The 22,246-nt window shown below is 44.2% G+C and overlaps 1 long non-coding RNA gene across 1 annotated transcript; it reads left to right on the plus strand.

The window, feature by feature from the left end:
- The first annotated feature begins 18,922 nt into the window (after nt 1-18,922).
- Nucleotides 18,923-19,684, plus strand: LOC147996170 (uncharacterized). Its single transcript, XR_015674333.1, has 2 exons — nt 18,923-19,103; nt 19,302-19,684. It is a non-coding gene; the product is annotated as an uncharacterized LOC147996170 (long non-coding RNA).
- Nucleotides 19,685-22,246: the final 2,562 nt, after the last annotated feature.

Consider the following 22,246-nt stretch of genomic DNA (forward strand, 5'->3'; position numbering starts at 1 on the left):
AGTTCATGTTGTGGTGATCCCAACTACATTATTTTCATGTCACTACTTCATACCTGTAATTTTGCTACTGTTATGAATTGTAATTATTCATGAATTGTAAATATCAGTGTTTTGTGATGGTCTTAGATGACCCTTTTGAAAGGGGTCATGACCACAGGTTGAGAACCACTGCCCTAGGGGTTACCAGTCTATTCAAATTGTTTACATGATCTTAACTTAACTTTCGTAATTGTTGCCTATTAAGAAATTATCCATTTCTTTTAGGTTTCTCAATTTTTTGGAGTACAGGTTTTTAAGAGTGTGTTCTTATAATTCTTTGGATTTCCTTGATGTCTGTTGTAATGTCCCCCTTTTATTTCTGGTTTTGTTAATTGGATCTTCTCTCTCTCTCTCTCTCTCTCTCTCTCTCTCTCTCTCTCTCTCTCTCTCTCTCCTTTATTTGGTTTGGATAAGGGCTTGTCTATCTTACTGATTTTCTCAAATAACCAACTTTCTGTTTTGTTGATTCTTTGTATTCTTATTGTTTCTATTTTATTGATTTCAGTCCTCAGCTAGATTATTTTTCAACATTTAATCTTATTGCTTGTGATTACTTCTTTTTGTTCTAGAGCTTTCAGGTGTGCTATTAAGTTGCTAGTATGAGATCGCTCCAGTTTCCTTATGAAGTCACTGAGTGCAATGAACTTCCTCTTTGAACCACTTTCAGTGTGTCCCTTAAGCTTGAATTTGATTTTATTCATCTTCATTGAATTCTAGGAAATCTTCCATTTCTTTCTTAACTTCTGTCTTGACCCTTTTGTTGTTGTTCTGTTTCTATGAGTTTTAGCTTTCTGTTGTTTCTGTTGTTGATTTCCAGCTTTAACCTATGGTGTTCTGATAGGATGCAAGGGGTTGTTTCAATTTTCTGGTGTCTGTTGAGACTTGCTTTGTGTCAAAGTATGGGGTAAATTTTGGAGAAAGTTCCATGAGGTGCTGTGAAGGCGTGTGTGTGTGTGTGTGTGCGCTTCCCTTTGGTTGATTTTGCTGGTGCAAGATTATGTATTTTCTGTGTTGGAGTTTTTCTTCTAGCACCTTCTATGGGGTTGGATTTTTAGATAGATATCATTCAAAGTTGGCTTTATCATGGATTATCTTATTTTCTCTATCTACAGTGATTAAAAGTTTTGGTGGTTACAGTAGTCTAGGTGGGCATCTGTGGTCTCTTAGAGGCTGCAGCTCATCTGTCCAGAATCTTCTGGCTTTTAGAGTCTCAATGAGAAATCAGGTGTAATTATAACAGGTCTACTTTATATGTTAGTTTTGTCTCTTGCAGCTTTTAATATTCTTTCTTTGTTCTGTATGTTTAGTGTTTTGATTGTTATGGGCTTTCTTAGGGTTTCTATTGCTGCGAAGAACATCTCTTATAGAGGAAAACATTTAACGGGGATTGGCTTACAGTTTAGAGGTTTGGTCCATTGTCATGGAGGAAAGCAGGGCAGTGCACAGTCGGACATGGTGCTGGATAGGTAGCTGAGAGTTCTCATCCAGATTGGTAAGCAGCAAGAAGATAGAGCAACACCGGGCCTACACTGAGCTTCTGAAACCTCGAAACCCATCCCCTGTGCAGCAAGGCCATACTTCCCAACAGTGCCACTCCCTGTGGGCCTATGAGGGCCATTTTCATCAAACCACCACATGTTTCAAGGGGATTTTCTTTCCTGGTCCAATCTACTTGGTGTTCTTGCATCTTGTACCTTTATAGGCATCTCCTTCTTTAGGTTAGGAAATTTTTCTTTTATTTTCTCATTGAAAATATTTTCTGGGCCTTTGAGCTGGGAATCTTCTCCTTCCTCTACTCCTATTATTCTTAGGTTTGGTCTTTTCCTAATGTCCCAGATTTCCTGGATGTTTTGTGTCAGAAATATTTTATATTTCACATTTTTCTTGACATATCCATTCCTTCTGTTGTATCTTTAACTCCTGAGATTCTTTCTTTCATCGCTTGTATTCTGTTGATGGAGGTTGCCTCTTCTTCATTTCCTAAACCTTTCATTTCCAGAATTCTTTTATTTTGAGTTTTCTTTATCAATTCCGTTTCCGTTTTTAGGGCTTGAGCAGTTTAATTCATTTCCTTGCACCGTTTGTGTTTCCCTGCATTTTGTTAAGAGACGTATTCATTTCCTCTTTAAGGAGTTCTATCATCTCTATACAGTTGGTTTTAAGCTCTTTGTGTGTGTGTGTGTGTGTGTGTGTGTGTGTGTGTGTGTGTGTGTGTCTGTGTGTGTCTGTGTGTGTGTGTGTTTGTGTGTGGTGTGTGTGTGTCTGTGTGTGTGTGTCTGTGTGTGTGTGTGTCTGTGTGTGTGTGTCTGTGTGTGTGTGTGTCTGTGTCTGTGTGTGTGTGTTTGTCTGTGTGTGTGTGTGTGTCTGTGTGTGTGTTTGTGTGTGTGTGTCTGTGTGTGTGTTTGTGTGTGTGTGTGTCTGTGTGTGTGCGTGTGTGTGTGTCTGTGTGTGTGTCTGTGTGTGTGTGTGTCTGTGTGTGTGTCTGTGTGTGTGTGTGTCTGTGTGTGTGTGTGTGTCTGTGTGTGTGTGTGTCTGTGTGTGTGTGTGTCTGTGTGTGTGTGTGTTTCAGCGCTCTTGGAATATTCACGGCGTGCTGCGGTAGGATAGCTGGGCTCTTGTGGAGACACATCGCCTTGGCTGTTACTGATGGTGTTTTTATGCTAGTGTCTTGGCATCTGAGTTTGGGATGATTATAGGTCTGGGTACTGATTTCTAGATTTGTCTTTGTTGGGTGGGTGTTTTGTTGTTTGGTTTCTGTTTCCTCTCTGGATTTTCAGAGACTGTGATGGCTGCGGTGCACGTTTTCCTGGTCTTCTCAGCTAGTGTGTTCACAGGGAGTTGCCTGCTGGTGTTGGAGGCTTCCATTCTGGGGGAAGGAAGACTGGAGGAGAAAGTCTTTGTGCTCCACTGGGGATGAGGTCAGAGAGGAAAGGGAGACAGAGCAGGTTCCCAGACACAGAGCTATGATAAGACTGGTGGCCTGGATCTCAGGAGCAGTAGGAGAGGTGTGGGTTTGCCTTGCTGTCTTGGGAGAAGCAGTCCTTGGGTTGGCAGTGGTTTCCTGCTGGGGCTGGGGCCTGGGCTAAGGCAATGAGTGTGTGTGTGGGAGGGGAGAGGTTAGAAAGGAAGATCTGTGGGATCCACAGGAGATGGAGCAGCAGCAGCATAATGAACTAAATGAGAGAGAGAAAGAGAAAGAGAAAGAGAGAGAGAGAGAGAGAGAGAGAGAGAGAGAGAGAGAGAGACCTGATGGTGTGTGTTTTATTCTAGAGCACAGTTTAAGCCAGACAATGAAACCCACACACTCATGTATTGATTTATGTGAGCAGGGCACTCTGCAGCAGTTTGCCCTGGTGAACATTCAAACAGACCCTGAACTGTTCCAGGCGTTTAGATGTTCTCAGTAATGTGCTGACACCAAGATTGGGGTGCTAACTCCTAAAGGACGTCCCTAGCTGTGCTTGCAGCTGACAGTGAACACTTCTTGTAATGTTCTCACATATTCTCCTCTAAGAAACGGGGAGCCACTGGACAGGAGTTTATGAAACAAGCTCTGCTGGCCGCCTTCCTGAAAGCCACTGTGCTGTGGTCCCTATGAGCCCCGCCCTCCTCGGATGGCCTGCAGGAATCCACTTTAGGCTCCTCAAGCACCTGTCTTCTACAGGTACTGCTTAGAAGGAGTGAGGCCCATCTTTGCAGTCACTACACTGTTTTGGTTTATTTCCAAGGTCTCTTTGTGCACTTGGAAATCACGTAGAATTGGCTAGACTGATGGGTCAGCAAGCCCTAAGGACTTTCTTTTCTCTGCCTCTGTAACACTGGGATTGCAGGTGCACACCGTCAACCTGCTTTTGACATGGGTGCTGGGGGCTCAAACTCAAGCTTGCCTCAAGTACTTTACCAACTGAGTTATTATGTCCATGCACCCCTTCTCCTGCTTCATTCCCCTAACAATAAAATGTTTGTCAAAGTGTGGACGTCTCACCTGAGACTTGCAAGAAATGCATATGCTTGGGGCTCGCCCACACATGCTGAAATCCTGGAGATGGGGCCCAGCAATGCAAGGGAACGAGCCTTCTGGGTGGTCCCAAGAGGCAGTGAAGCTTGAGACCCATTGATCTCTAGCAAATACTCTTTCAGCACTCAGCAGCAGCCCTGCTGGGTCCAAAACCATAGTGGGTGGATCCGATCCCATGAGTGAGTGCTCCCTGGAGAAGGAGGAGGCTGCTGTGTGGAGTCTTTCAGACCCTATTTCTATCCAGGGCTCAGATGGAAACAGAGACAGCACACTGATTTCATTAACCAATGCCAGAGAGCTGGATGGGAGAGGAGAGATGTTGAATGATGACGTCAGGACCCACAGACACAAAGTAATGGTTCAAATTCTTCAAGATAAAGTGAATGGGACATAATAATGAAGATCAGATTTAGCTTTGTAGGACAGAACACCCAAAATAGCACTGGCTCCTTAAGACAGAGGTCTATCTCCCAGTTATATAAAGGAAGAATGATCAAGTAAGAGACTGGGTGATGGTGGCCCTGTTCTCTGGAGCTCAGCACTGTATCATTCCTAACACCAAAGATAGACACACCTATGTTCAGATGCTCACTGGAGGAGGAATGGAGAAGAGCACCCACGTTTGTTGCCTAAGGATACCAGATGCTACCCTCATGTTTCCACTTACATCCTCTTGGCCATAAGATACATCTGCAATGGAGACTGGGAATTGTAGTCTTTTTGGAGACAGTCTATTGCTATACAGTGGCCTCACACTGACATTTCAGCCTCTCAAGTGTTGAGATTACAGGAATGTACCACACGCACGCACGCACATTGGTTAAGGTTTTATTGCTCTGAAGAGACACCATGACCAAGGCAACTCTGATAAAGGACAACATTTAACTGGGGCTGGCTTACAGTTTCAAGAGGTTCAGTCCATTATTATCATGGCGGGAAGCATGGCAGCATCCAGGCAGACATGGCGCTGGAGAAGGAGCTAAGAGTTCTAGATCTTGATCTGCAGGTAGCAGAAAGGGGTTTCCATCCACACTGGGTGTAGCATGAGCATATATGACGTCAAAACCTGCCTCCATAGTGATAGACTTCCTCCAACAAGACCACACTTACTCCAACAAAGCCAAACCTCCTAATAGCACCACTCCCTGTGGGCCAAGCATTCAAACACATGAGTCAATGGGGGCCATACTTATTCAAACCACATTTTATCTACATATGGATATGCATGTGTGTACATATATACATGTATATATATAGTGTGTGTATATAATATATATTTATGTATCACATATGGATGAAGGAGAGAAGAGATATTGAAATGGAATGAGAAGTCTGACAAACAAAGTCATAATAAAGTCCTCCATCTATGACCTAAAGTGAAAATGGCTCTCCAGGACTTGGGTTTAGAGAAGGTGAGCCATGCGAGAAGCCCTCAGCTGTCTTTCCATAAAGGTGGAAAGGCTGAGCTTTGATGAAGCAAGAAGAGAGGTGTGGAATCTAGAACTGACTTTACTGGAAGTAGTGTTAGTCTCTGGAAGATTTCAAATAATGTGATCAAGGGTTTGCCCTTCTGGGGTCTGGGGAGATGGTTCAGCAGATCGGAGCATGGGCTGTTTTAGCTGATCCCGATGTCGGGCAGCTCACAACTGTCTGTAACTCCAGTTCCTAGGGATCGGACATTCTTCTGCCCTGCAAGGGCAGCTACACTCATGTGCACCCACACTGCTCCCTACAGATACAGAGAATTAAAAATAAAAATAATATTTTTGAAAGCATTTCCCGGTGCTGAGGGTGTAGCTCATGGTAGAGGACCTGACTTTTCTGCATGAAACCCTAGGTTTCATTCCCGGCACTGAAAAGCTGACACGGTAATGCATGTCTGTAGTCCCACAGTTGGCAGCGAGAGGACGAAGAATCGAAAGTTCAAGTTTATTTTCCACTACTTAGCAAGTTCAAAGCCAGCCTACGATACAAAAGACCCTGCTTTAAAAGGACAGGGAGCAGGGTACAGCTGGAGAGATGGCAAGGGCATTTGTTTTTCTTGCAGAGAACCTGGGTTCAGTTCCTAGCACCCACATAGAGGCTCGAAACCACTCATTAACCCCGGTCCTAGAGGATCTAGCCCCCTTTTCTGAGCCCTGTGGGCACCAGGCACAGTAAGGTACACATGCATACATGCCAGCAGAATGCTCACAAAATAAAATAAATGCATCCAAAATAATTTTAAGAACTTGAGATATCTCTGTTTCATGTCTGCCTTGTTGAATTCACTTCCACATGAACATGGTGAAAACAGTGTCTGCAGGCAGGCGAGGTCCCTGTTCCCCATACCTGTGGCTAGTCAAGGAGCGGCTCCATTTCTGTCTCCCTCACACTCCTCTCTGCTGGCTTCTCAAGCTGGTTTCTTCTACAGAATGATTCTCATCTCCAACTACATATTGTAACAATTGCGGCAGCTTTTTAAAACTTCTGAAGCCTGGGGCTTCCTCTTCAGATCTGGTTTTGCTGTTCTATGGTGGATCCATGCATTTTAGAAGCCGAATAGGTGGTTCTCTGGCATGGTCAGAGTAGGGAACCCCTGCTCCCATACGACGTGGGCATAGAAACTCCATGTGGCTGGATTCTTCTTCCCACAGGTCATCTGTGGGTGTCATGTCACCGGCTTTACTATGGGACTTTCACTGTTCTGCCAGTGACTGCCTGGTATCCTCCCCCTGCTCCCTTCTTCATGGGGTCTTCTGGGGGGCCAGAAAGCTGAGAAGGCAAGAGGGACTGCCAGATCCCCCTAGTTCCCCAACCGTCAGTGTTGATTTCTTTTACCGAAAGACTTTCTAAAAAGAAACACTAGGATAATTTCAAAGTTAAAGTTTTGAAACTTTATAATCAGTTCATAAACAATCACAAAAAATCAAGAACCAAGCCATGCATGTTGTCAGTAATTGAAAACATTAGGGCCACACTGTAGCAGTCTGAGGCAGCCACACCAAGTGGGGAGAGCCCAGAGTTCACCCGCCCCTGCCCCAGAACCTTAGTCAAGCTGCTATAAGAGCCCAGTAACACCTCCCCCACAGCCACTGACGAATCATCCCAGCCAATCACAGATCAAAAGACTGAGCTTTAAGCCCCTCCACCTGATCCAAAGCCAGCGAGTTAGGTAACGGCAAAGGCAGAACCAATCTCACTGGATATCAGTGCTCTAGAAAGTGATCAGAGACAAACATAACCAACCATCCAGACTTCAGATGCCCAGGTCCCGTCACAAACACACAGGCAATATGAAAAAGCAAGGCAGTATGTCCCCCAAACCGTCTCTTCTACAGTAATGGTTCCCAACAAGAATGACGTAGATTTTGCTGTTGGACTAGATGCGGCTGGAGAGACGGCTTAGAAGTTCAGAGCGCCAGCTTCTTTCCCAGAGGGCCCAGGTTTGGTTCCTAGCACAAAGGTGGTAGCTCAGGACCCTCTGTGAGTCCAGTCCCAGTAGCTCTAATTCTCTCATCTGACCTCTGTGGCATCGCGGGTATAAATGTAGACAAAAGAAGACAAATCCTTCACACGAGGCTGAAAAATTGCCCCTGCTCCGAAATTATAAACAATCTATGGTGGGCTGGGATCACACAAGAGATCTAGACAACATTTTATGTTAAACGTTTCAGACCTGTGCCGAATATAAAGAAACCTGGCTTATCTTTAGAACATTTTCCAAATTTCTTATGCTTTGGTTTCAGCCTACCACATCTTTGCTTTAAAAACAAACAAACAGCCAGGTGTGGTGGCAAAGCCCTTTAATACTAGCCTTCTGGAGGCAGAGTCTGGTGGAGTTCTGTGAGTTCCGCTTCATCTACACAGAGTACACAGAGGGACTGTGTCTCAAAAAAAAGGCAAGCGAACTGGAAGTGTGTGTGTGTATTTGTATATGTGTATGTGTGTATATATGTATGTATGTATATATATATACACACATATATATACATATATATATAATGTGTTATATATATTATATATTATATATACAAATACAAAGTATATAATATATAAATTATATTATATAAATATATGTGTGTATATATGTGTATATGTATATACATATCAAATATATGTATATCAAGTTTGATGTATATCAAGTTCAAGGCCAGCCTAGACTTCATAAGACCCTGTCCCAAAAACAAAACACAGGCCAGCAGGATGGCTCAGTGGGGCACTTGCCACCAAGACAGGCAACTCAAGTTAATCCCGGAATCCACACAATAGGAGAAAAATGAGTTCTCCCAGTTACCCTTTGACCTCCACACATGTGCCACATAGCAGGCATGCACCCACACACACACAAAATTAATTCATTTTAAAATGGTCTGGTAGAAATTTGAAACAAAACAAGACAAGCAAATAAACCACGTGGGACTGGGAAGTGCAGCTCAGTGCAGAGCATTGTGCACCATGCACAGGCCCTGGGCTCCCATCATCGTCACCACCACCACCATCATCATCATCATCACCATCATCATCATCATCATCATCAATAACAACAACAACAACAATAATAATAATAATAATGATAATAATAATAATAATAATAATAAACAAAGGTGAAACTATCTCCAATTTATGTCAATCCAGTTTGTTCCATTCCATGGCCAAGGGGTAACCTTCAAATTCTGATTGTAAATATGTCTTTGTCAAGATAGTCTTGGCTATGTTTTGGTTTAACTCCAAAAGGTAAACTCTAAAATAACAGTGGCTTAAGTCAAAGCTTTATTTCTCATACAGGCTGGTGCAGTTTGGCTGTAGGACTGCCAGCAGCTTAAACTCCTGACCTTGAAGAAGTCAGGGAAAAGATGCAGAAAGCACCCCAACCCCCTACCCCCCCACCTCTCACCCCCCACCCCTCCACAGTCATGCACACACATGCACATGCACCCACACATGAGTACATAGACACACATGCATTCATACACGTACAGACATATGCAAAAGAAAAAGAAAGAAAAGGAAGAAATTGAATCTCTTCCAGGAAGGCAGAACATATTTAGAGAAGAGGGCTAAGGCTCGGCAGAGCCCACAGATGCAAGGGAACGATGGGAAGGTGCTCTCATAGGACAGACATAGCCTTGGGTTTGATCCGTACCACCCCACAGAACCAAATGTGCATGTCCGTGATCCCAGCACTCGGATGATAAGATACAGAAAGATTAAAGGTGTGGCGTCATCCTTAGCTACAAATGGCAGGTGTGAGGGCAGCCAGAGGTAAGAGTCTGTCTCTCTCCCCAGCACCCCTCCTCTCTCTCTCTCTCTCTCTCTCTCTCTCTCATACACACACACACACACACACACACACACACACACACACACACACACACACACTCACTCACTCACTCACAAATAAAAACCATAGATCATAGCCAGCAGTGGCGCCCACCTGTAATCCCATCTGCTTAGTAGGCTGAGATAGGTAGCTTGCAAGTTCAAAGTCTTGTTGGACAACTGTGTGAGCCCTTATCTAAAGAACAAAAAGGCAAGAGGAGATGAGAGAGAGCTCAGTGGCAGTCCACTTGCCTAGCATGCGGGAGGCCCTGAGTTCAATCCCCAGTCCTGATATTCAAAAATGAAATAGAATCCGAGAACAAGCAATTTTTTGTTACCAAATCAGTGGATTTTGTTGTTTGTTTTTAAAAACGTGTCCAGCCTACTCTGTTCCTACTTTTTCTGGGAACAAATCCCTCACATCTCTGTGTAAGAAGGCAACAGTACAGAGCTGCCCTCAAAGGGGCTTTTCCTGCTTACAGATAAGCATGTGACTCCATTCAGGCCAGGCAAAGGCCATTTAGGAGACCCCTGATACGTCTAACAGGGTGGACCAGTTCTTCTTTGACTTTGAGCCAAGCTCCTGTAGCTTCAGCTCAACCCATGATCAGTCACCAAATCCCCAACACCCATCCACAAACCATGGAAAAGCCAGAGAGAATGAAAGGAAAAGCCAGGCCTGTGTCTCAGGGGCCAGCCCCGAGTGGAGCTGCCCCTGAGTTTGCCTTCTGTGCTGCCACACCTCCCAGCCTGGCCAAGCCTACATTTAGCCCAGCTAGACTGCATGGAGTTTTGGTCATAGTAGAAAGTCCTCCACACCCCAGCTCATGTAAACAGAAGCACAGAGGACAGCGTTCCTCTACATTACTGTCATTACCCACGTTTCACAAACTTTTGTCGGCAGTCCACCATGGTAGTTGGCCCATAAATCAGTCTTTTCCTGTTCCTCTCTTTAGGCCATGGAGAACCCCCAGTGTCTTCTGGAGCACCCGGTGAGAGCTTGCCTCAAAATCAGTCAGTGAGAGTGGCGACCACCCAGGTGGGTGGCTCATATACACAACCTCACACTTGGGAAACCGAGGCAGAAAGACTGCCATGAGTGTCAAGCAGCCTGGGCCCATGGAATAGCTCAGCAGGTGAAGGGGCTAGCATCTGATAACCTGAGTTCCAGCCCTGGAGCCCACACATATCTCACAGCTGGAATGCCAGCATTCCTATGGTGAGGTAGGGGACAGAGGCAAGAGTGTCATCCGGAAGCTCTCGGCCGGCTAGAGCTGGTACAAACAACAGCAGAAGCAAGACAGACTCTGCTTCAAGCAAGGGAAAAGGATGAGAAACAACTCCCAAACTTTGTCTTCTGACCCTTCTGTACATGTACTGAGGCATGTGCAGCTAACACACACACACACACACACACACACACACACACACACACACACACACACACACACACACGAAATTGCTATCTCTAATTTTCAGTACTAGGAATTGCATCCAGGGCCTCATGTAACTACACAAGCACTCTGTCATTGAAACAGCCCAGGAGTTATTAACTTTTAAATCAGTATATTTGAATCAGGGATCTTACATTCCCTGGTATGGCTGGGCCTCATCTAAGCAGTTTAAGGCCTTAAACCTGAAGACCAAGAGGCTTCCCAGAAGGAAGGAATTATGCATTTAGACTAAACGATAACAGCCCCTCTTCTGCACTTTCCAGCCCCCTGCTCCTCCCTGCTTATTTGGAACCTATGAGGCCCAGGGTCATAGCAGTCAATTCCCTAAGACTGCACACAGACATTGTCTGAGAAATCAACCCTGCAGAATCCCAAATATCTTCAAGGTCCTTCCTACACAAAATGGGCTCCAGAGTAACCAACAGAAACCGTTTCCTATGTTTAAAAGCTCTGTGCTTAGCTGGGTTGCGTTCTGCATACCTGCAATCACACCCGTCCTTACCAGGCTGAGGCAGGCTGTTCTAGTCTCAGAAGAACCCTGACTAATCCAATACAGAAGTGGAAATGCGCAGAGAGAGAGAGAGAGAGAGAGAGAGAGAGAGAGAGAGAGAGAGAGAGAGAGAGATTCAAAGGGATAAGTATTTCAAATTTCTATTTCAAAGGAGTCAAGTTCTGAAGTAAAAGAACTTGACCGACGCTCTATTAAATGAGGGAAAAGACAAAGTGTGCTGGGGTTAAACCTTTACTGGACTCCCATCCCCGTTTAATTAATAACACAGTGTGGGGTCAGAGTGGGATGCTTCCGAAAGGCTTGCTCCATAGTTCTTCTATAATTAAACTTGCTCCTGTTTTTTTTTTTTTTTTTTTTTATTAACTTGAGTATTTCTTATATACATTTCGAGTGTTATTCCCTTTCCCGGTATCCGGGCAAACATCCCCGTCCCCCCTCCCCTTCCTTATGGGTGTTCTCCTCCCAACCCTCCCCCCATTGCCGCCCTCCCCCCAACAATCTAGTTCACTGGGGGTTCAGTCTTAGCAGGACCCAGGGCTTCCCCTTCCACTGGTGCTCTTACTAGGATATTCATTGCTACCTATGAGGTCAGAGTCCAGGGTCAGTCCATGTATAGTCTTTAGGTAGTGGCTTAGTCCCTGGAAGCTCTGGTTGCTTGGCATTGTTGTACATATAGGGTCTCGAGCCCCTTCAAGCTCTTCCAGTTCTTTCTCTGATTCCTTCAACGGGGGTTCTATTCTCAGTTCAGTGGTTTGCTGCTGGTATTCGCCTCTGTATTTGCTGTATTCTGGCTGTGTCTCTCAGGAGCGATCTACATCCGGCTCCTGTCGGTCTGCACTTCTTTGCTTCATCCATCTTGTCTAATTGGGTGGCTGTATATGTATGGGCCACATGTGGGGCAGGCTCTGAATGGGTGTTCCTTCAGTCTCTGTTTTAATCTTTGCCTCTCTCTTCCCTGCCAAGGGTATTCTTGTTCCCCTTTTAAAGAAGGAGTAAAGCATTCACGTTTTGATCATCCGTCTTGAGTTTCATTTGTTCTAGGCATCTAGGGTAATTCAAGCATTTGGGCTAATAGCCACTTATCAATGAGTGCATACCATGTATGTCTTTCTGTGATTGGGTTAGCTCACTCAGGATGATGTTTTCCAGTTCCAACCATTTGCCTACGAATTTCATAAACTCGTTGTTTTTGATAGCTGAGTAATATTCCATTGTGTAGATGTACCACATTTTCTGTATCCATTCCTCTGTTGAAGGGCATCTGGGTTCTTTCCAGCTTCTGGCTATTATAAATAAGGCTGCAATGAACATAGTGGAGCACGTGTCTTTTTTATATGTTGGGGCATCTTTTGGGTATATGCCCAAGAGAGGTATAGCTGGATCCTCAGGCAGTTCAATGTCCAATTTTCTGAGGATCCTCCAGATTGATTTCCAGAATGGTTGTACCAGTTTGCAATCCCACCAACAATGGAGGAGTGTTCCTCTTTCTCCACATCCTCGCCAGCATCTGCTGTCCCCTGAGTTTTTGATCTTAGCCATTCTCACTGGTGTGAGGTGAAATCTCAGGGTTGTTTTGATTTGCATTTCCCTTATGACTAAAGATGTTGAACATTTCTTTAGGTGTTTCTCAGCCATTCGGCATTCCTCAGCTGTGAATTCTTTGTTTAGCTCTGAGCCCCATTTTTTAATAGGGTTATTTGTTTCCCTGCGGTCTAACTTCTTGAGTTCTTTGTATATTTTGGATATAAGGCCTCTATCTGTTGTAGGATTGGTAAAGATCTTTTCCCAATCTGTTGGTTGCCGTTTTGTCCTAACCACAGTGTCCTTTGCCTTACAGAAGCTTTGCAGTTTTATGAGATCCCATTTGTCGATTCTTGATCTTAGAGCATAAGCCATTGGTGTTTTGTTCAGGAAATTTTTTCCAGTGCCCATGTGTTCCAGATGCTTCCCTAGTTTTTCTTCTATTAGTTTGAGTGTGTCTGGTTTGATGTGGAGGTCCTTGATCCACTTGGACTTAAGCTTTGTACAGGGTGATAAGCATGGATCGATCTGCATTCTTCTACATGTTAACCTCCAGTTGAACCAGCACCATTTGCTGGAAATGCTATCTTTTTTCCATTGGATGGTTTTGGCTCCTTTGTCAAAAATCAAGTGACCATAGGTGTGTGGGTTCATTTCTGGGTCTTCAATTCTATTCCATTGGTCTATCTGTCTGTCTCTGTACCAATACCATGCAGTTTTTATCACTATTGCTCTGTAATACTGCTTGAGTTCAGGGATAGTGATTCCCCCTGAAGTCCTTTTATTGTTGAGGATAGCTTTAGCTATCCTGGGTTTTTTGTTATTCCAGATGAATTTGCAAATTGTTCTGTCTAACTCTTTGAAGAATTGGATTGGTATTTTAATGGGGATTGCATTGAATCTGTAGATTGCTTTTGGTAAAATGGCCATTTTTACTATATTAATCCTGCCAATCCATGAGCATGGGAGATCTTTCCATCTTCTGAGGTCTTCTTCAATTTCTTTCCTCAGTGTCTTGAAGTTCTTATTGTACAGATCTTTTACTTGCTTTGTTAAAGTCACACCGAGGTACTTTATATTATTTGGGTCTATTATGAAGGGTGTCGTTTCCCTAATTTCTTTCTCGGCTTGTTTCTCTTTTGTATAGAGGAAGGCAACTGATTTATTTGAGTTAATTTTATACCCAGCCACTTTGCTGAAGTTGTTTATCAGCTTTAGTAGTTCTCTGGTGGAACTTTTGGGATCACTTAAATATACTATCATATCATCTGCAAATAGTGATATTTTGACTTCTTCTTTTCCGATCTGTATCCCCTTGACCTCCTTTTGTTGTCTGATTGCTCTGGCTAGAACTTCAAGAACTATATTGAATAAGTAGGGAGAGAGTGGGCAGCCTTGTCTAGTCCCTGATTTTAGTGGGATTGCTTCAAGTTTCTCTCCATTTAGTTTAATGTTAGCAACTGGTTTGCTGTATATGGCTTTTACTATGTTCAGGTATGGGCCTTGAATTCCTATTCTTTCCAGGACTTTTATCATGAAGGGGTGTTGAATTTTGTCAAATGCTTTCTCAGCGTATAATGAAATGATCATGTGGTTTTGTTCTTTCAGTTTGTTTATATAATGGATCACGTTGATGGTTTTCCGTATATTAAACCATCCCTGCATGCCTGGGATGAAGCCTACTTGGTCATGGTGGATGATTGTTTTGATGTGCTCTTGGATTCGGTTTGCCAGAATTTTGTTGAGTATTTTTGCGTCGATATTCATAAGGGAAATTGGTCTGAAGTTCTCTTTCTTTGTTGTGTCTTTGTGTGGTTTAGGTATAAGAGTAATTGTGGCTTCGTAGAAGGTATTCAGTAGTGATCCATCTGTTTCAATTTTGTGGAATAGTTTGGATAATATTGGTATGAGGTCTTCTATGAAGGTTTGATAGAATTCTGCACTAAACCCGTCTGGACCTGGGCTCTTTTTGGTTGGGAGACCTTTAATGACTGCTTCTATTTCCTTAGGAGTTATGGGGTTGTTTAACTGGTTTATCTGTTCCTGATTTAACTTTGGTACCTGGTATCTGTCTAGGAAACTGTCCATTTCCTGAAGATTTTCAAGTTTTGTTGAATATAGGTTTTTATAGTAAGATCTGATGATTTTTTGAATTTCCTCTGAATCTGTTGTTATGTCTCCCTTTTCATTTCTGATTTTGTTAATTTGGACGCACTCTCTGTGTCCTCTCGTTAGTCTGGCTAAGGGTTTATCTATCTTGTTGATTTTCTCAAAGAACCAACTTTTGGTTCTGTTGATTCTTTCTATGGTCCTTTTTGTTTCTACTTGGTTGATTTCAGCTCTGAGTTTGATTATTTCCTGCCTTCTACTCCTCCTGGGTGTATTTGCTTCTTTTTGTTCTAGAGCTTTTAGGTGTGCTGTCAAGCTGCTGACATATGCTCTTTCCTGTTTCTTTCTGCAGACACTCAGCGCTATGAGTTTTCCTCTTAGCACAGCTTTCATTGTGTCCCATAAGTTTGGGTATGTTGTACCTTCATTTTCATTAAATTCTAAAAAGTTTTTAATTTCTTTCTTTATTTCTTCCTTGACCAGGTTATCATTGAGTAGAGCATTGTTCAATTTCCAAGTATATGTGGGCATTCTTCCTTGATTGTTATTGAAGACCAGTTTTAGGCCGTGGTGGTCCGATAGCACGCATGGGATTATTTCTATCTTTCTGTACCTGTTGAGGCCCGTTTTTTGACCAATTATATGGTCAATTTTGGAGAAAGTACCATGAGGAGCTGAGAAGAAGGTATATCCTTTTGCTTTAGGATAGAATGTTCTATAAATATCCGTTAAGTCCATTTGGCTCATGACTTCTCTTAGTCTGTCTACATCTCTGTTTAATTTCTGTTTCCATGATCTGTCCATTGATGAGAGTGGGGTGTTGAAATCTCCCACTATTATTGTGTGAGGTGCAATGTGTGTTTTGAGCTTTAGTAAGGTTTCTTTTACGTATGTAGGTGCCCTTGTATTTGGGGCATAGATATTTAGGATTGAGAGTTCATCTTGGTGGATTTTTCCTTTGATGAATATGAAGTGTCCTTTCTTATCTTTTTTGATGACTTTTAGTTGAAAATTGATTTTATTTGATATTAGAATGGCTACTCCAGCTTGCTTCTTCTGACCATTTGCTTGGAAAATTGTTTTCCAGCCTTTCACTCTGAGGTAATGTCTGTCTTTGTCTCTGAGGTGTGTTTCCTGTAGGCAGCAGAATGCAGGGTCCTCGTTGCGTATCCAGTTTGTTAATCTATGTCTTTTTATTGGGGAGTTGAGGCCATTGATGTTGAGAGATATTAAGGAATAGTGATTATTGCTTCCCGTTATATTCATATTTGGATGTGAGGTTATGTTTGTGTGCTTTCATTCTCTTTGTTTTTTTGCCAAGACGATTAGTTTCTTGCTTCTTCTAGGGTATAGCTTGCCTCCTTATGTTGGGCTTTACCATTTATTATCCTTTGTAGTGCTGGATTTGTAGAAAGATATTGTGTAAATTTGGTTTTGTCATGGAATATCTTGGTTTCTCCATCTATGTTAATTGAGAGTTTTGCAGGATACAGTAACCTGGGCTGGCATTTGTGTTCTCTTAGGGTCTGTATGACATCAGTCCAGGATCTTCTGGCCTTCATAGTTTCTGGCGAGAAGTCTGGTGTGATTCTGATAGGTCTCCCTTTATATGTTACTTGACCTTTTTCCCTTACTGCTTTTAATATTCTTTCTTTATTTTGTGCGTTTGGTGTTTTGACTATTATGTGATGGGAGGTGTTTCTTTTCTGGTCCAATCTATTTGGAGTTCTGTAGGCTTCTTGTATGCCTATGGGTATCTCTTTTTTTAGGTTAGGGAAGTTTTCTTCTATGATTTTGTTGAAGATATTTACTGGTCCTTTGAGCTGGGAGTCTTCACTCTCTTCTATACCTATTATCCTTAGGTTTGATCTTCTCATTGAGTCCTGGATTTCCTGTATGTTTTGGACCAGTAGCTTTTTCTGCTTTACATTATCTTTGACAGTTGAGTCAATGATTTCTATGGAATCTTCTGCTCCTGAGATTCTCTCTTCCCTCTCTTGTATTCTGTTGGTGAGCCTTGTATCTACAGCTCCTTGTCTCTTCTTTTGGTTTTCTATATCCAGGGTTGTTTTCATGTGTTCTTTCTTGATTGCTTCTATTTCCATTTTTAGTTCCTTCAACTGTTTGATTGTGTTTTCCTGGAATTCTTTCAGGGATTTTTGCGATTCCTCTCTGTAGGCTTCTACTTGTTCATTAATGTTTTCCTGTGTTTCCCTAAGGGAGTTCTTCATGTCTTTCTTGAAGTCCTCCAGCATCATGATCAAATATGATTTTGAAACTAGATCTTGCTTTTCTGGTGTGTTTGGATATTCCATGTTTGTTTTGGTAGGAGAATTGGGCTCCGATGATGCCATGTAGTCTTGGTTTCTGTTGCTTGGGTTCCTGCGCTTGCCTCTCGCCATCAGATTATCTCTAGTGTTACTTTGTTCTGCTATTTCTGACAGTGGCTAGACTGTCCTATAAGCCCGTGTGTCAGGAGTGCTGTAGACCTGTTTTCCTCTCTTTCAGTCAGTTATGGGGACAGAATGTTCTGCTTTCGGGCGTGTAGTTTTTCCTCTCTACAGGTCTTCAGTTGTTCCTGTGGGCCTGTGTCTTGAGTTCACCAGGCAGCTTTCTTGCAGCAGAAAGGTTGGTCTTACCTGTGGTCCTGAGGCTCAAGTTTGCTCGAGGGGTGCTGCCCACGGGCTCTCTGCAGCGGCAGCAACCAGGAAGACCTGTGCCGCCCCTTCCGGGAGCTTCAGTGCACCAGGGTTCCAGATGGCCTTTGGTGTTTTCCTCTGGCGTCCGAGATGTGTATGCAGAGTGCAGTCTCTTCTGGTTTCCCAGGCGTGTCTGCCTCTCTGAGGGTTTAGCTCTCCCTCCCACGGGATTTGGGTGCAGAGAACTGTTTATCAGGTCTGTTTCCTTCAGGTTCTGGCGGTGTCTCAGGCAGGGGTCCTGCCGCTCCTGGGCCCTCCCCTACGGGAACCCAGAGGCCTTATACAGTTTCCTCTTGGGCCAGGGATGTGGGCAGGGGTGGGCAGTGTTGGTGGTCTCTTTCGCTCTGCAGCCTTAGGAGTGCCCACCTGACCAGGCGGTGAGGTCTCTTTCCCCACTTGCTCCTGTTCTTAGAGGGAGACATATTGCTAATTTTGTATTTTGCTTCTCGTTAATGGAGCCTCCATTTTTCTATTTCCCCAGTAAAGTTATATTTATTTGGCTTCTGAGCTAAGCTTTGCAAACTTTAAGGTACACAGAAATCACTTAACACTTGTTTAAAAATACATACTTTCTTACTCTCGGCACATGGAAGGATGAGGTGGAAGTATTTTGGGGTTTTGGTTTTCAAGACAGGGTTTCGTGTGTGTGTGTGTGTGTGTGTGTGTGTGTGTGTGTGTGTGTGTGTGTGGTGTGGTGTGGTCTTTGTTTGCCTGTAGACCAGCTGACCTTAAACTCACAGAGACCCACCTGCCTCTGCCTCCCGAGTGCTGTGATTAAAGTGTGCACCATCACTACCTGGCGTCAGAAGAATTATTATGAATTCGAGGTCAGACTGGAAGACATAGTAAATTCCAAGCCAGTCTTGGCTGTTTAGTGTGAGACTTCACAAACAAAAAACTGTATTGCAATGACGACCGCACCAACAGAATTCTAACTCCTTTAGCTCTGGGTGGGGCCCGAGAGTAGAACATTTGATTTTCCCTGCCCTTGAGACAGGGTTTCGCCAGCACGAGATGGCCTTAAATGGTGACCCTGCTCCCCAGTCTCCAGAATGCCCATGATTACATGTGTACCCATCTTGCCCTGTGAATCTAGGACAAGATTCTTCAGCAAGGTCGCAGGTGAGGTCAGTGGGGTGGGTCCAGGCCTACACACAGAGCAATAGGGAAGGAGAACTGTGTCCTTAGTCAGGACACTAAGGTTGTTAGGTGACAGGTCTCTGGACTCCACCCTCAGGAAATGTGAGCCTATGGCTTTCTAACCAGTTCCCAGTCAGTGCAGAAACCACTGGCGTCAGGGGTGCAGTTCTGCTGCTGTTCACGCCCACTGACCTGGAGCGATTCCATTCTGCGGCCCCAGCCTGGCAATACTACCCAGGCCTTTTCTCTGACTCCTGGGCTCAACTGGTCAATCTTCTGCCTCAGTCTCTTGAGCAGTAGGAACTATACAGGTATGTCTCCAGTAGATTCAGGGAGGATCGGAAGTGTGTGCTTAGCAAGGCCCTAGGTTGTTCTTTGAAAGGTGAACCCCTGGGCCTGTCTCAGCCCTGCAGTTCCTTTAAACACTGTTTAAACTGGAACCCCACAGGGCTCCTAAGCCCGGCCTCCAAAAATGGGCAAAGCATTTACTATACTTTTCGTTTTCACAGTGGATTCAGACATCAAAGACCTGGGAGCCAGCTGGCTGGAGCTGGGCTGGGCTGGGACTGTTCCTCAGCCCTCAGGTAGAGCGGTAGAGCGCTTGCCGACCACGCATGAAGCACCCCTTCAGTTCCCAGCTCCTCAATTCCGGAGAAAGTGAAGGATAGAGGCAACAAGATAGGACATTTAGAAGATCCGCCATGATTCTGTAAAGGCCAGCACATTCCCCCTGGCTACAGGGACGGCTCAGCAGGTAACACTCAGAGCGCTGGAAAGGACCTGTTGTCTGGGATCCAATGCCTTCTGCTGACTTCTGGGAATGAGCGCAGGAATGTGGCAAACATACATCCACGCAGTCAAAACAAGTAAAATAAACAAATTGTCGTTCGTGTTTGTTTTTCCGTTTTGTCGGTTGGTTGGTTTCGTTTGTTTGCTTTTCAAAACAAAACAAAAAAACTCCACAAACAAACAAACAACAACAACAAAACAGGGTTTCTCTGTATAGCCTTGGCTACTCTCTCTGCAGATCAGGCTGGCCTCCAACTCAGAGACCTACCTGCCTCTGCCTCCTAAGTGTTGGGATTAAAGGCATGTGCCACCACTACCTGCTAATAAACAAATCTTTTAAAAACTATGTGTTTCTTCAGAATGAGCACCACTAGGTTCTCTCCCAGTCTAGGGTGCTGTGTTAGCCAGTTTTTTATCACTGTGTTCAATATCTCCCATGGAACACACACACACACACACACACACACACACACACACACACACACACCGTGAATACCCTGACACACTGATCTCCTAAAAGAGGGCACTTGCCAGCAAGAACCGCTGTCCGCAGCCTGTCTACAGATTCCTTAGAGAGCAGGAGAATGAGAGAAGGGCCTCCAATCTAAAATCAGCCTTAAATTTTACCTGAGTCTTCTAACATATGAATACCCCTAGTGATAAGCTCAACATTAAGTTAGACATTCTGAATGTAATAACAAATTCCTGCTTCTTATGGAGCTAGCAGCATAGCAAATCCGAGCAAAAAATATGTTTAGAAGACACCCATGCTGGAGCATTGGTGAGGAAGCTATTGAGATCTTCCCCTCAGCATTCAAGAGGCAAAACACTGTTGTCTCCCAAGGCCTACTTCCTCCACACAGCCCCGTATCCACAGCAGGGAAGACCCTGTTTGTTGCCAAGGAGCCCACCCCCTACACACACACACACACACACACACACACACACACACACACACACACACACACACACTGACAAGCAGCTGAGGTATTCCAGGACTACCCACACCTTACTGTGAAACCAAACAGCAGAACTGGAAGCACAAGCAGGTCTGGAGGGAAGAAACGTTAGCTAGATGCTTGTGGAGGCTCACAGCAGCCATCTGACCATGGAGACAGTGCAGCTTGAAGAACCAGAACTTCTCAGGCTGGGAGAAGGGAGCTGTGGGAGGAGTTTGGGCAGAGATACCAGCCAGAGTGGGGACCAATCTGTGGGATTTCACGTAGTTCTGGTAAATTGTGGAACCACCTTGCAGGAGAGACTGGAGTGAGACACACTTCACCTGGGACTGCTTAGTTATACACCCTTATAGTCCTCCATTTAAACCTGAACGGAAGACTGACTTGGCTTTGGGGTGGGTGTCTCTGGGCCTCTTTGTTTTCTTTCCCTATAGGAGTATTTATGACACATCCTCTTTTCCTGTTTTCAGTATTATTTGTTTAAATGGACTTTTATTTACTTTTGGTTTTGAGACAGTCTGTCTCTGTAGACCAAGCTGTTCTGGAACTCAGAGATCCGCCTGCCTCACCTCCTGGATTCTAGATTAAAGGCGAGCCCCCATTGATCACTAGTAGCTGGGCCTGCTTGTTAGGGCCAGAGCCTAGGTTCTGACTCTACAAACAGAAGTTTATTTTCATTTGACCTGGACAAGTCTGTTTCTGTCATTTTTTTATAATCCTTTTTTTTTTTTAATATAATTCTGCCCATGGGACAGCTGCTGTGTATCCCAGAGCAGACATATTCTGGTGAGTGACCCAGAAAAGGTCACTCTCAGCCATCAGCCTGCCAGCCTCTTTCTTCCCAGCTGCCCGGCTCTAGAACAACGCTCCTTGCAGACGTAAATCATGAAATGAGGACTAATGGTCAGGACCACAACCCACCCACACTCAGAGCTCCATATCTCAGAGAGTGGCCGATCCTTATAGAGAAGCCATGGCTGAGTTCAGAGACCGTCAGGAACTCCCAGCACCTTTTGTCTTCCTGCTTCCCAGAACTGTTTGCCCTGCCTGCCCACAGCCATGTCGCCGATGGCCTCCTAGCTCCAGCATCTGGAGGGGAGGATACTAGCGAGCAGCCTTAATCAAGCTAAGAGTTTTCTTTAATGAATCTCATTTTGTGGGAGGAAGTCACGGCCGGGCATCCCAACACCATCTAATCTGCCACAAGCTTTTGAAAGTTGTTGGTTTTCCCTTTCTTCAATCAACCCTGCTAGTCCTTTCAACATCCCTGACAGGTCAAGACCTTGTAGCTAGAAAAAAAAATAATACCTGACAGGGATAGCTTTTCTTTTAATGAAAACCGTTTCATGTTGGTTTACCTTAATTTACTGCGTTCCCCTCCTGAGTGGTATTGTGTGTGCCTCCCTCCAGGGTTTAGCGGAGTTGTAGCATTTCAGACACACAGTCCCAAAGCTTTGCTGAGAAGTAAATTAATGTTCTAGAAAAATTGGCGAGACTAGTGAGTCTTCCCAGCAGCCAGATTCCAATGAGCAGAGCTTAAATCTGCTGGATGGGTTAGGCCTTTTTAACTTATTTTTGTGCTGGGTAATTTTCTTTTAATTCATGAGAATTTCAAGTCAATGGAGCGGTGACAATAATTCTCTACTGTCTGGATGCTGTAATGCCTGAGAGTCACATAAGCCCTTTAAGTCTCAGTTTCTCATCAG

Source organism: Rattus norvegicus, chromosome 2 (genome assembly GCF_021556685.1).
Source record: "Rattus norvegicus strain SHRSP/BbbUtx chromosome 2, alternate assembly SHRSP_T2T, whole genome shotgun sequence".
Lineage (NCBI taxonomy): Eukaryota > Metazoa > Chordata > Mammalia > Rodentia > Muridae > Rattus > Rattus norvegicus.